The sequence below is a fragment of the Castor canadensis genome, chromosome 13, assembly GCF_047511655.1.
Source record: "Castor canadensis chromosome 13, mCasCan1.hap1v2, whole genome shotgun sequence".
In the NCBI taxonomy this organism is placed as follows: Eukaryota; Metazoa; Chordata; class Mammalia; order Rodentia; family Castoridae; genus Castor; species Castor canadensis.
This window is the reverse complement of record NC_133398.1, coordinates 77,473,231-77,485,286: the sequence shown is the minus strand read 5'-3', so window position 1 is coordinate 77,485,286 and position 12,056 is coordinate 77,473,231. Positions and strand designations below refer to the sequence as shown.

At 36.0% G+C, this 12,056-nt stretch overlaps 1 long non-coding RNA gene across 4 annotated transcripts in view; it reads left to right on the top strand.

Moving 5' to 3' along the window:
• LOC141415445 (uncharacterized) overlaps positions 1 to 12,056 on the top strand; it is a 297,301-nt gene that overhangs the window by 103,308 nt on the left and 181,937 nt on the right. The window contains exon 4 of one of the 4 annotated variants that reach the window (XR_012440475.1): positions 8,183 to 10,086. The exons of the other annotated variants lie outside the window; for them this stretch is intronic. This is a non-coding gene — a long non-coding RNA (uncharacterized lncRNA). Of the gene's footprint in view, positions 1 to 8,182; positions 10,087 to 12,056 lie in introns of those variants that run through there. 4 annotated transcript variants of the gene reach the window in all.

Here is a 12,056-nt window from a genome sequence, read left to right as displayed (position 1 = left end):
GAGCACCCACAGAGTGGGAGAAAATATTTGCCAGCTACACATCACACAAAGGAATGATAACCAGAATATATAGGGAACTTAAAAAACTAAATTCTGTCAAAACTAATGAACCAATAAAGAAATGGGCAAGTGAACTAAACAGAACTTTTCAAAAGAAGAACTTCAAATGGCCAAAAAAACGCATGAAAAAATGCTCACCATCTCTAGCAATAAAGGAAATGCAAATTAAAACCACACTAAGATTCCACCTCACCCTGTTAGAATAGCCATCATTAGCAACACCACGAACAACAGGTGTTGGCGAGGATGTGGGGAAAAAGGAACCCTTTTACACTGTTGGTGGGAATGTAAACTAGTACAACCACTCTGGAAAAAAATTTGGAGGCTACTTAAAAAGCTAAACATTGATCTACCATATGATCCAGCAATACCATTCTTGGGGATATACCCAAAAGACTGTGACATAGGTTACTCCAGAGGCACCTGCACACCCATGTTTATTGCGGCACTATTCACAATAGCCAAGTTATGGAAACAGCCAAGATGCCCCACCACTGACGAATGGATTAAGAAAATGTGGTATCTATACACAATGGAATTTTATGCAGCCATGAAGAAGAACGAAATGTTATCATTCGCTGGTAAATGGATGGAATTGGAGAACATCATTCTGAGTGAGGTTAGCCTGGCCCAAAAGACCAAAAATCATATGTTCTCCCTCATATGTGGACATTAGATCAAGGGCAAGCGCAACAAGGGGATTGGGCTTTGAGTGCATGATAAAAGCGAGAGCACACAAAGGAGGGGTGAGGATAGGTAAGACAGCTAAAAAATTAGCTAGCATTTGTTGTTCTTAATGTGAGAAACTAAAGCAGATACCTTAAAAGCAACTGAGGTCAATATCAGAAGGGAAGGTTAGATCAAAAAGAATTAACCTAGAAGGTAACACACATGCACAGGAAATTAATATGAGTCAACTCCCTGTATAGCTATCCTTATCTCAACTAGCAAAAGCACTTGTTCCTTCCTATTATTGCTTATACTCTCTCTTCAACAAAATTAGAGATAAGGGCAAAATAGTTTCTGCTGGGTATTGAGGGGGTGGAAGGGAGAGGGATGGAACGGAGTGGGTGGTAAGGGAGGGGGTGGGGGCAGGGGGGAGAAATGACCCAAGCCTTGTATGCACATATGAATAATAAAACAATTAAAATAAAAGAATTCCAACAGCAACAAATGTTTGTTAGGATGAGGAGAAAAGGAGCTGGAGCTGCTGGTGGGAATGTAAGCTAGCACAACCACTTTGGAAAACAATATGGCGGCTTTTAAAAAACTAAACATAGATCTATCATATGATCCAGCAATACCAGTCTTAGGGATGTACCTGAAGTAATGTGACTTAGGTTATTACAAAGGCACCTGCATACCCATGTTTATTGCAGCACTATTCACAATAGTCAAGCTATGGAAACAGCTAAGATGCCCCACTACTGACAAATGGGTTAAGAAAATGTGGTATTTATACACAATGGAATTTTATTCAGCCACAAAGAAGGATAACATTTTGTCATTAGCAAGTAAGTGGATGGAACTGGAGAACATCATCTTAAGAGAAGTTAGCCAAGCTCAGAAGGCCAAAAATCACATGTTCTCCCTCATATGAGGATTATAGACCTAAAACAACTGCTGTAATATTATTGTACATGGTTCACACACTAAGGGGAGAACATGCATGGAAGGAGTAAGGAAAGGGAAAGAAACCTAAAAGTTGAATATGGTTGATGTGCTGTAGAGGAGCAAATAAAATAATCTTAATCTGGCAGAGGCTACTATAGGAAGGGGACCAAGAAGTAGCAACGAGGTCTGGCAGAGATGAACCAATGTGGGTTGTAACACACATGTGCATGGAACCAATGCTAGGAATCTCTCTGTATAGCTGTCTTTACTTCAAACTAGCAAAAATGCTATGTCTGTCTTATTATCTGTTATGTTTTCTCTTCAACAAAGTCAGAGAACAAGAAGGAAGAACTGGTTCTGTCTGGAAGCAGTGGGTGAGTGGTGGATTGGGAGGTGGTCCAAGTATAAAAAAAAATTCCAAAACTATTCATAGATCTCAAGGCATAGATTCAAGAAACCACATAAGACTGCAGTGTTGGAAAAATCCATGATTAAGTTTGTTATAATAAAATTGCTGAAAATCAAACACAAACATTTCTTTGAGTATTTTTTGGCCAGTTGTACTTTGTAAAATTTTTTAAAGTTATCATATTATTGCTGCATTGGGGGTACATTGGATATTTTCAACGGTTCTTGCAGTATATCAAAGATAAAGTCACCTCCTTCATCATTTTCCTTTCCCCCTCATTCTTGAAATAGTTTCAATATGTCCCATTTTTCCATTTTCATACATGAATACATAATATTTCTACCATGTTCACCTTTTTACACCCTTTCCTTACATCCTCCCTTGTCCTGCCGGTGCCAACCCTCAGATAGGACCTGTTCTACCTCCCTGTTCTCCCTTTTTAAAAAAAGGCATTTTGTGTGTTTAAGATTTCTACATAGGGAGTTTCATTGTGACAATCCATGTATGCCTGTATTATAACCAAAAATGGTTTATCCCCTCTATTTTTCTCCTTTTAACCTTAGTCACCTTCCTATGATGATTTCAGCAGGTTTAAAAATTCTTTTGAGAAGTCTCTGTTCAATTTATTTGTCCATTTATTAATTAGGTTATTTACTTTTGGTGTTTAGTTTTCTGAGCTCTTTATAAATTCTGTTTATTAATCTCTTATCAGATGAAAAGCTGGGAAAGATCTTTCTCCCATTCTGTAGGCTTTTTTCCCCATTCTGCTAATTGTTTCACTTGAGGGACAGAAACTTTTTAATTTGGTACAATCCCATTTGTCAGTTCTTGCTCTTATTGAAGAACTTTTCAACATCCTCAGCCATGAACGAAATGGAAATCAAAGTGATATTGAAATTCATTGTATGGCAGTCAGAGTGGCTATCATCAAGAAAACAAACAACAAATGCTGGTGAGGATCCAGGGGAGGGTAGAAAGGAACCCAAAACACTGTTAGTGGGAATTTAAATTAGTGTAGTCACTGTAGAAATCAGTATGGAGTTTCCTTAAGAAACTAAAAATGGAACTACCATAGGATCCTGCTATACCACAGCTTGTTACATATCTGAAGGAATGTAAGTCTGAATACAATAAAGATACTAACACACCCATGTTTATTACAGAATTATTCATAGTAGTAAAACTATGGAATCAAGCTAGATCACCAACATCTGATGAATGAATAAAGAACATGTACACAGCAGAGTATTATTTAGTCACAAAGAAGACTGAAATCATGTTGTTTTTAGCAAAATAGATGTATCTGAAGATCATTATGTTAAGTAAAATAAGCCAGACTCAGAAAGACAAATATTACTGTTTCTTTCCTATGTAGAATCGAGATTTAAAGAAAAATAACAATGTGACATGAATTTAAAAGGGTGACTATTTAGGTAGGGACCAGAGGGAATGGGAAAGGAGAAAGTAAAGGTTGATGGGGGATGAATATTATCAGAATACATTACATGCATGTATGAAAATATAATAAATCACTGCAAAAGTTAAGGTTTGGAAGAAAGCAAACCTTAAAAGTAACTAGAGAAAAGAGAGATTGCCTTCAAAGGAGCAGTTCTTTTATTTTTTTATTTTTTTCTTATTGCTCTGTGTGGGGGTACATTATGGCATTTACAAATGTTCTTACAATATATCAAATATATCATACTTGAATTTACCTCCTCCATCATTCTCCTTTATCCCCTCCTTCCACCATTTCTGGAGTAGTTTTAATAGGTATCATTTTCCATTTACAAATATGTGTACACAGTATTGGCACTATGTTCACCCTCCCATGTCCTTTCTCCACCTCCTACCCCCCCCCACTGGTACCAATGTCCCCAGGTAGGACCTGTTCTGCCTTCCTGTTCTCTGACTTTGTAAATGAAAAAAATGACATTTTTGTTTGTTTAACACCATCCCCACAACCAGAAAAAAAAAATCACACAAGACAGTTTGTGTTCTCCTCAAAATAAGCAAAAGGAAATTGTATGTTGCAAATATAATTCATTTATGCAACACTCACTTAACTGAGCAAAAATAATATGTAAAATAATAGCTCAAGAGGGTTAGTTATTTGTATTCAACTGGATAGCCACACAAGAGTTGTCATCTATAATGATCAATGGACTTCATAATTCTTTATGTAAAGAATGCTTTTTAACAAACAGGATACTTCCTGTCCACGAACTTGAGCTAGTTTACAAACCAATATAAAATGTTTAATATATTTCATATAAATATTTTGTGAGCTGTTTTTTAATCAACAGGGCTGTAATAGCATACTTGTACAATATAATAGTATTCACAATTTTTTGGCAGTCCTGGAGTTTGAAAACAGGGCTTTGCACTGGCTAGGCAGGTGCTCTGTCACTTGAGCCTCACCTCCAGCCCTAGCATTCATTGTGGTTTAACACATTTCTTTCTCTTCTTCATTTAAAAAACATCCTTTACTTAGTCGAAGTTTTAATTTAACCAATGTCATATGCTCTTCTTATATAGTGAAGTTAAAGTTCATATTCCTGAAGCATTTTAGTTCCAGGAGTGACTAGTATTAGTTGATGCAGTACATTTACCTAATGCGACAGTAACACAGTTAATTATCAATAAGAAAACTCAGAACCAATACAAGTACAGGCCTCCATTTACAAGGAAAGCCTTTTCATATGTGTTTATATTTATTTCTGCAATATGGCTAACATTGGAAATTCATTGTACTTGTGAAGGAAAACCATTTGGAGACTTTTGTCAAGAAGAGTTTATGTTGTTGATCAGTTGTTGATGAGTAACCCCTGAATCTTTGGTAGTAGGAAATAGTGAGTGCAAGAGAGAAGCAGAGATGAGAGAAATTTTTTCTTGTAGAGAATCTGGCAGTTGTGAACTGGCCCTGGGAAACATTCAATATAGAAATAAAAAACAATAAATAAAAGTTTAAAAAATGAAAGCTTAAATAGAAGATAATTTGTGCAATTATATGCTGCATCCAGCAGAATTGCTATAATTCATACTAACTGAGTTACTGTGACTGCACTCACAAGTTTTTTCAGGTCCTGAAGATCTCTATTAAAACAGATATTTGTTGGACTAAATAAACATTCCTTGTGATTTTCTTGACTCAAAACAATGAGTAGAAATATAAAAACTTGCATTTAAAAAATTAAAAAAAAAGAAATTATCTAAGGGAATATCAACTGCTCCGGGGACAGTTGCTAACCTTCCTGCACTGGGCCAAACCAAAATTTTATAAACATGGTAGAAAAGATGCATTTTGGCTCTCAGTTCATGGGGTTCAGCCCATGGTTGGTTGGCTCTGTGGCTTTGAAGTGAGTATCTGGCAAGGCAGAACATCACGGCAGGAAGTCTGTGGTGAAGCAAAGCCTGCTCACCTTATCGTGGTGAGGAAGTAAAGAGAGAAACAGATTGCAGCTAGGGTCCTAATTTGTTCAAGTGACTTCACTTCCTTCCACTGGGTCCCACCTCCTAAAAGTTCCTTTACCTTCCATAGGCTGGCAACTAAGTCTTTAGCATGTGGGCCATTGGGGGAAATTTAAGATCCAAACTATAACTTATGTCCTCTGGGTTTCAAAGTCCCAGTGATGGGCACAGTCCTTGGAAGCACACTTTGACCTTTGGGAACTTTTTACAGGGCACAGTGAGAATGAGGCCAAGTTGTAGATGTGCTGATTGTGAAAGTTGAGCATCTTTCCCAACTGATGCTCTTAATCTGGGGCTTTCTGGAGAAAAGATCATCTCATCACAACTTCTGACTTTTGAAGTGGAGAAATTATTTGTGAAAAGCAGAGTCTGATTATTTAGCTAAGTTAAACCATGAACTCATCAGTGATTTAGGGAAAGAAGCCCATATCTTCATTCTAATGCCATTTAGCCCATTTGTTTTACACTTCATGATTTTAAGGATTTGAATGAACAGCTACTGCCATGTTATGTGAGCACAAAATTAAAAGTGAGAAAATGAGAAAAGTTTACTTTTAGTCAAGGCTTGATAAGTTTTCTCTTTGCCCGTAATGTGTGGACCCATGTCTAGTTCTTTTTGCTCTCAATGTGGTTCACGTCACAGACAGTTCCTGTTTTCTGGAGCTTTTACTCCTACAAACATTACTAACCTATAATGGCTAATACTTTTTGTTTGTAATTTTAGTCACTTCAGCAAATACAAATAGGTGACTCAGCCTCTTTTCACAGCACAGTTAAGAGTCCTGTGTAACCGAATCCTGCCTTTATGTCATTTCTTGTCTCAGCATCCTTTGTGAAGCAGGGTTAGGAAGAGAAGGAGATTAACAATCTTCCCAGAGAATCCTGTTTGCCTGAGAGAGAAATGCGAGTGGAGTAGTATAGTATGTTTGAGTGTATCCATGTAAATCATCTATTCCGTTGTTCCTAGGTTTCCCTTAGGTTACAGCAGGTAATTGATTCACATTTTTTGCAGGGACAGAGTATGTGTATGGGGAGGGTAGATTGGGAGCTATAACTCAGTGGTTTCAGAAATCTAATAGATGAGGAAGATTCTAGCCTTCTACAAGCAGGAAATAGCATATAAATCCTAGTTGTGAGTCAAACGTGACTCAGCCATGATAAGGACAGCTCAATTTGTTACTTCAGTAGAGAAATGGCATAATACAGAGGTTGATAGTCTTGCTGAATATCTGATCACATAACTGACATACTCAGTTGATATTAATCATCATCATCATCATCATCACCACCACCATTTTACAGTCAAAAGGTGCTATTAACTCTACAAAGCAGTTTGTCATTAATGCTGTCTTTGACGCTCACAGATAGGCAGGTGGATATTACTGGGGTTCAGTTTATAGATGAGGAAATCAAGGCACATAGCCATTAAATAATTTACTTAAAGTCACATAGCTAATTAGTTGCAGATTGGAGCCTCTTCACTATCAGACTTGGGCTCTTAATCACAAAAATTTTTAAATAAGAAATCAGCATCCTAATTTATATCCTATGCAAAGACAGTGAGAAATATTTTTAATGACTTCAGCAGAGAATGTGATAGGACCTAGATAATGTATATGCTTAAGAATAATCTATCCTTCTTGATTAAAGTCTTTTATAAGGAATTCTTTGATCAATATATTCACTTGCCTCCACATATGTAGTAGAAGGCATTGGTTTGGTGATGTAAACTTTCAGAACTACAGAAGAGTGAACACAAGTGAAAAAGCTATCATCCACTAAAATTGACTAATAAATACTTTGCTGCTTCATTTTTATGTTTTGCAAAGCAGCTTTGAAGAAAGAACTTAAATCCTTACTGCACTCTTTTCTGCGTTAGATGATAAACTTGATGGGGCAGACAAGGTTCAGTTTAATGCCTTCTGGTCAAATCTTCAGCTAAGTAATTGCTAATAGATGTGATTTGATCATTAAGGACACATATATTTGCTAAATAATTGAAATTTAGTTTGAAATATTTGCTTCAGAGTACTGATTCTACTCATTGTGTCAAACAAGGAAACCACCTAACTTCAATGGGCCTCAGTTTCCTTATACAAATCAAGCATTGACCCAGATGATTTCCAAACTCAAATTTAGCATTGAACTTGACCAAGGGCTAAAGAATGAATCCACTAGCTTTCCTCTAAAACCTGGTATCATTTTCTTTATCTCTTAAAGGTAAAGAGAGAAGGGTATGGGAGAAACTACTACAAAACACTGAATGATAGCCTATCATTTTCTCTCTATTTGTATTTTAAGACAATAACTTTAAGACTGCTCTTCTTTATTTCATCAGACCCCAAATCGTTTGCTGTCCCCACTGGCAGCTTAAGCGTCACCACTACAGTGGCTTTGCTGCTGTCTGCAGGTTCTAGACAAGGCAGAAGTAAACTTTCCCAAGAAACCTTCTGAAACAGAGTTTAATTTTATAGGTCTGATCATGTTATTTCATCTTTATTTTATTCTTTTGGTAACTTTTAAGAAAGAAAGAGAAGGAAGAAAAGAGTTTTTCCTCCTACAAATGTGTGATGCTTAATGAGACAATTCCATTTTCCTTCATATCACATTAATTTTTAAAAATTTTTCCAGCTACCTTGACATTCATGTCACATGGAAAACTGAAGGAGCAGAGGGAGGCATTTATTTCAAGAAGAGGTCAGAGAGCATAATCAGGGGACACAGACTAGTAAGTAATCAAGCATGCAGTACACACTTTCATTAAGGCCCATGTGTTGCAAAACTACAGTATTTAAATTTTCTGGTTCCCACTGTTTATGCTGAAGAGGTTCTATTAAGATTTATTTTAGTAGCATTTCGCAAAGGATAAAAGTGTGACATTTTCAGTCTCGTTAGAGGTGGGATGTTTTATTCTAAGGTTCATCTTCTTTTACATGAAAGGAAAAAAGCTCCTCTTAATGGATAAATAATAAAGAAACTGATTGTTTAAAGACTCAAGTAACAAGATTTAGTTTTGTGCCATGATCCAATCTCTCCTTAAATCTAGAAATTCTTGTTCAACTTAATGATGGCATCTGTTGGGAGGAGAAAATTTCCATGGCACATCTTTGTAACAACCTCGAATCTCATGGAAACAAGTCAGGAGAAAAATTTAAATGAGCATAATCCTCTAGCAAAGATACACTTAGAATCTCCTTTTTTTTTTAAATAGGAACTTTGTTTGCAGACAGCCAGCAGTCCCCCCTAATAATGCCAACAACATTTGCTGTCCTTGGTAAAGATTGACCCTTTAATCATGAGCTATTCACATCAAAATGACTGCAAGCTGTTGGAGCAACATGAGTCTTCCTCAAGAAATCCTTTTTAACAATTTCACACAGGCTAAGGGCAAAAATTATATTGTACCTTTTTGTTTTAAATGCAGTTTGCTAAGTTAAGGTAAAAAGAACACACAGAAGAGGAAAGAACAACAGATCAATCAAGTGAGAGAAAGGTGATCTGATTTGGTTGGTGTGTGTTCAGGAAGCCTTTATTTCAGCTCAGACTTGTCAATTTCAGAGAATCACCTTGTTTCTCTCTTAGTAAGTCCTCCTTGACTGAGGCTGTACCAGCTATTTGTTTTGATTATAGGATGGCAGATACCAGCTGCCTGACCAAAATGTCTGTGGAGAGAGGAAGGACAAAGGATGGGGAACCACCATCATTTCAAGATCCTTACCTCTAAGTGTCTGTCTCAGGCCATTCACGTGTCAGAATATGACTTATGTGTCATAGAACTGGGGATTTCAGGGCTGTTCTATTTGCAGTAATCCACAGAAGTTCAATCTATTTTCAGTCTGTTTCTATTTAAGGCAAAGCAGCAGGTAAAAATAACTTTCTGTTGATATTCAGGACTCACTTGGGAACTGTATCTCTTGACCCAACATTTTAGGTTATGTATGTTATTTAATTCTACAGAAGAATTAGAAATGTGAAAGGAATTTAGAGGTCAGTTAGTCCAGCTTATGAGTTCATCTAAGAATTCTTTTTGTACAATATTCTTGGCAGAAAAAAAATCACCCACCTTATTTGTATATTTCTAGGTGTTGTGAATAAGCTTTTTTTTACAGTGATAGTAGCAAAATTCCTAATGGAATGAGGTTCTCAGATCTTTCTCTGTGCTGGCTTCCTTCCTCTGGACATAGCCTGTACTATGAGGTCTAATTGAAAGTGCACTGTATGGGAAACATAACAGAACAGAATGAAACTGACACAAACATCTACATTTTACAAAAATTTGGACCTAGTAGAAATGGAGACCCAGAGAAGTTAAGTGAACTGTGTACTGTCACACAAATGGTCTCTCTTTCAGCATCTTGATTTTTCTTTCTTCTAAACTGAGTTTGTTATTAACTAGATCTAATACTTCAGACCATACCTGAGGACAATAAGGATTTGCTTTATTAACAGCGATGTTATTTGGTTGTTTTATATTATTTACACAAACAGTAGTTAAATCAGGACTTATTAATTTATATTTTACCTTATGTTTTAGATCTTGGGCATTTAACCAGGGTGTAAGTTTCACAAGATATGTTTGAAATTCATATTCATGAATTGTTTATCCTTTTTTGATGTATGTAACTTTTAATTATCAAATGCTATGTCCTTGTCCTAATTATTTTTAGAAATACAAGTATTCAACAATACAGAACAAAACCAAAATAAAACAAAGGCAAAACAACTACAAGAAAAAATAAACCTGAGCTATCATATTGAGATCTAGTTTTAGAGTACTAATCCATTAATCATGATATTTTGGAACCATTGTTCAACAGTGTATATTTATGCTTACCTGTGTGCTTCATACAGATTATAGTTTTCTTTTTTGCCTGCAAATATTCTGGAATGCCTTTGTACAGATGTCTAACTGGAGTTAAGGCATTGTCTAAGATGTGATAACTCAAGTGAAAAAGGTTACTCTGAAATGATTTATTTCTAGTCAGTTCTTTATATTGCTTACAGATCTCTTGTATGAAAACACCAGTTTGTTTAGTTACTTAGTCTAGAATTTTGCTAGGAGTGAATGGAAAATATATACATAGCTGATAATTTTTTTTGTATTTTTTTGAAATCAGGACTTTTCTTGGACCTCATCTATTTATGAATTCTTAAAATACTACAGCATTTTGAAGATTATATATGCAAATGCTTAATGGCTTGATGTATAAATATAAGGAATCTAAGTTTGAAGAATTAAAAATTGTTCACACTCTGCTACAAACTAAATCCTTGTTTTCAGTTTCCTTTTATGGGGTGCATCGTCTGCCATTTTAAAGACTTTTTTCCATGCTGGTTATTGAACTCAAGTTCACGAAGATGCTAGGCAAGTGCTCTACCCCTGAGCTACATCCTCAACCTTAAAGAAGTTTAAAAAGTAATTACCAAATATTTCAAAAGGAACTCTTATGCAATATACATCAGTTATGGAGACAATATAAAAGTACCTCTGTACTTAAGTGCAATTGGATTATTAAAATATTTCCTTTAACTCTGCAGTTTTTGAGTGCTTCTGCCTAAGTACATCTCTTCACCACCCCATCAGAAGAAAACTGCTATATCAACTCCTGCATACTTGGAAATAAGATTCTTCTTTTCCTACAGATTATCATCTATGGGTGTCCTCTCTAAACCCAGCACTAAAATATGCAATTTTCCTTAAAGTCTCCATTTGTTGAAGTTCCAGTGGTTGTACTTTTCATTTATATTTTTGCTGAAGGCTTTGGGGAATTAGAATTTAAGTGTGTATATGTTTCCTTTTGACTTCCTGCCTTGGTGCTCTTCATCTATCTGCTTTCTCCCCATGCCTTGAGGGCTGTAAGGAAGCTCATTGGGATTCAGCAAATGTGCTGATTTCAGCCAGCAAATGGACTTGTGTGGGCTAGCTTATCTCTCTTGGTCCCTGTTTGCTCTTTTTTTGTTTGATCTCTGAGTAGATATTTCTTGCCAGCTCAATTTTATATGTGTGTGTGTGTATGTGTGCTGTATCTTATTCAACATAAGTCACTTTCAGCAGGACTGTTAGAAAATGAAACTGTGCTCTGTACTTTTTAGTTTCAGGGTGACTCTCCTTGATAGATAAGGTAGAATCAAAACAGGAGTGGAAAAATTAACACTACTATTCACTAATACCACATCTATGTGCCCCTATTTTCTGCTTTCAATATAGTTGCTGTTTTAGGATTTTTTCCAGTTCTTTCTTTATCTGTACATTTTATTCATACACTTACCCTTAGTTCTGATCTTCTGTATTTGCATGTACTGTTTTCTACCTGATCTTATAATTCCTTGCATCTTTTAGAAACTGTTTGCCTTTAAACTTTTTAAAAATAGGATTGTGATTTTCTTTAAAAACATATGACAGAGAACTTGTGTAAGATTAGTTACAGACCCTTTTTACTTTACCACTGTCCTTTTATATGAGAATATCTTGGCCCCATATATGTGGGACTCCTAAAACCTTCTC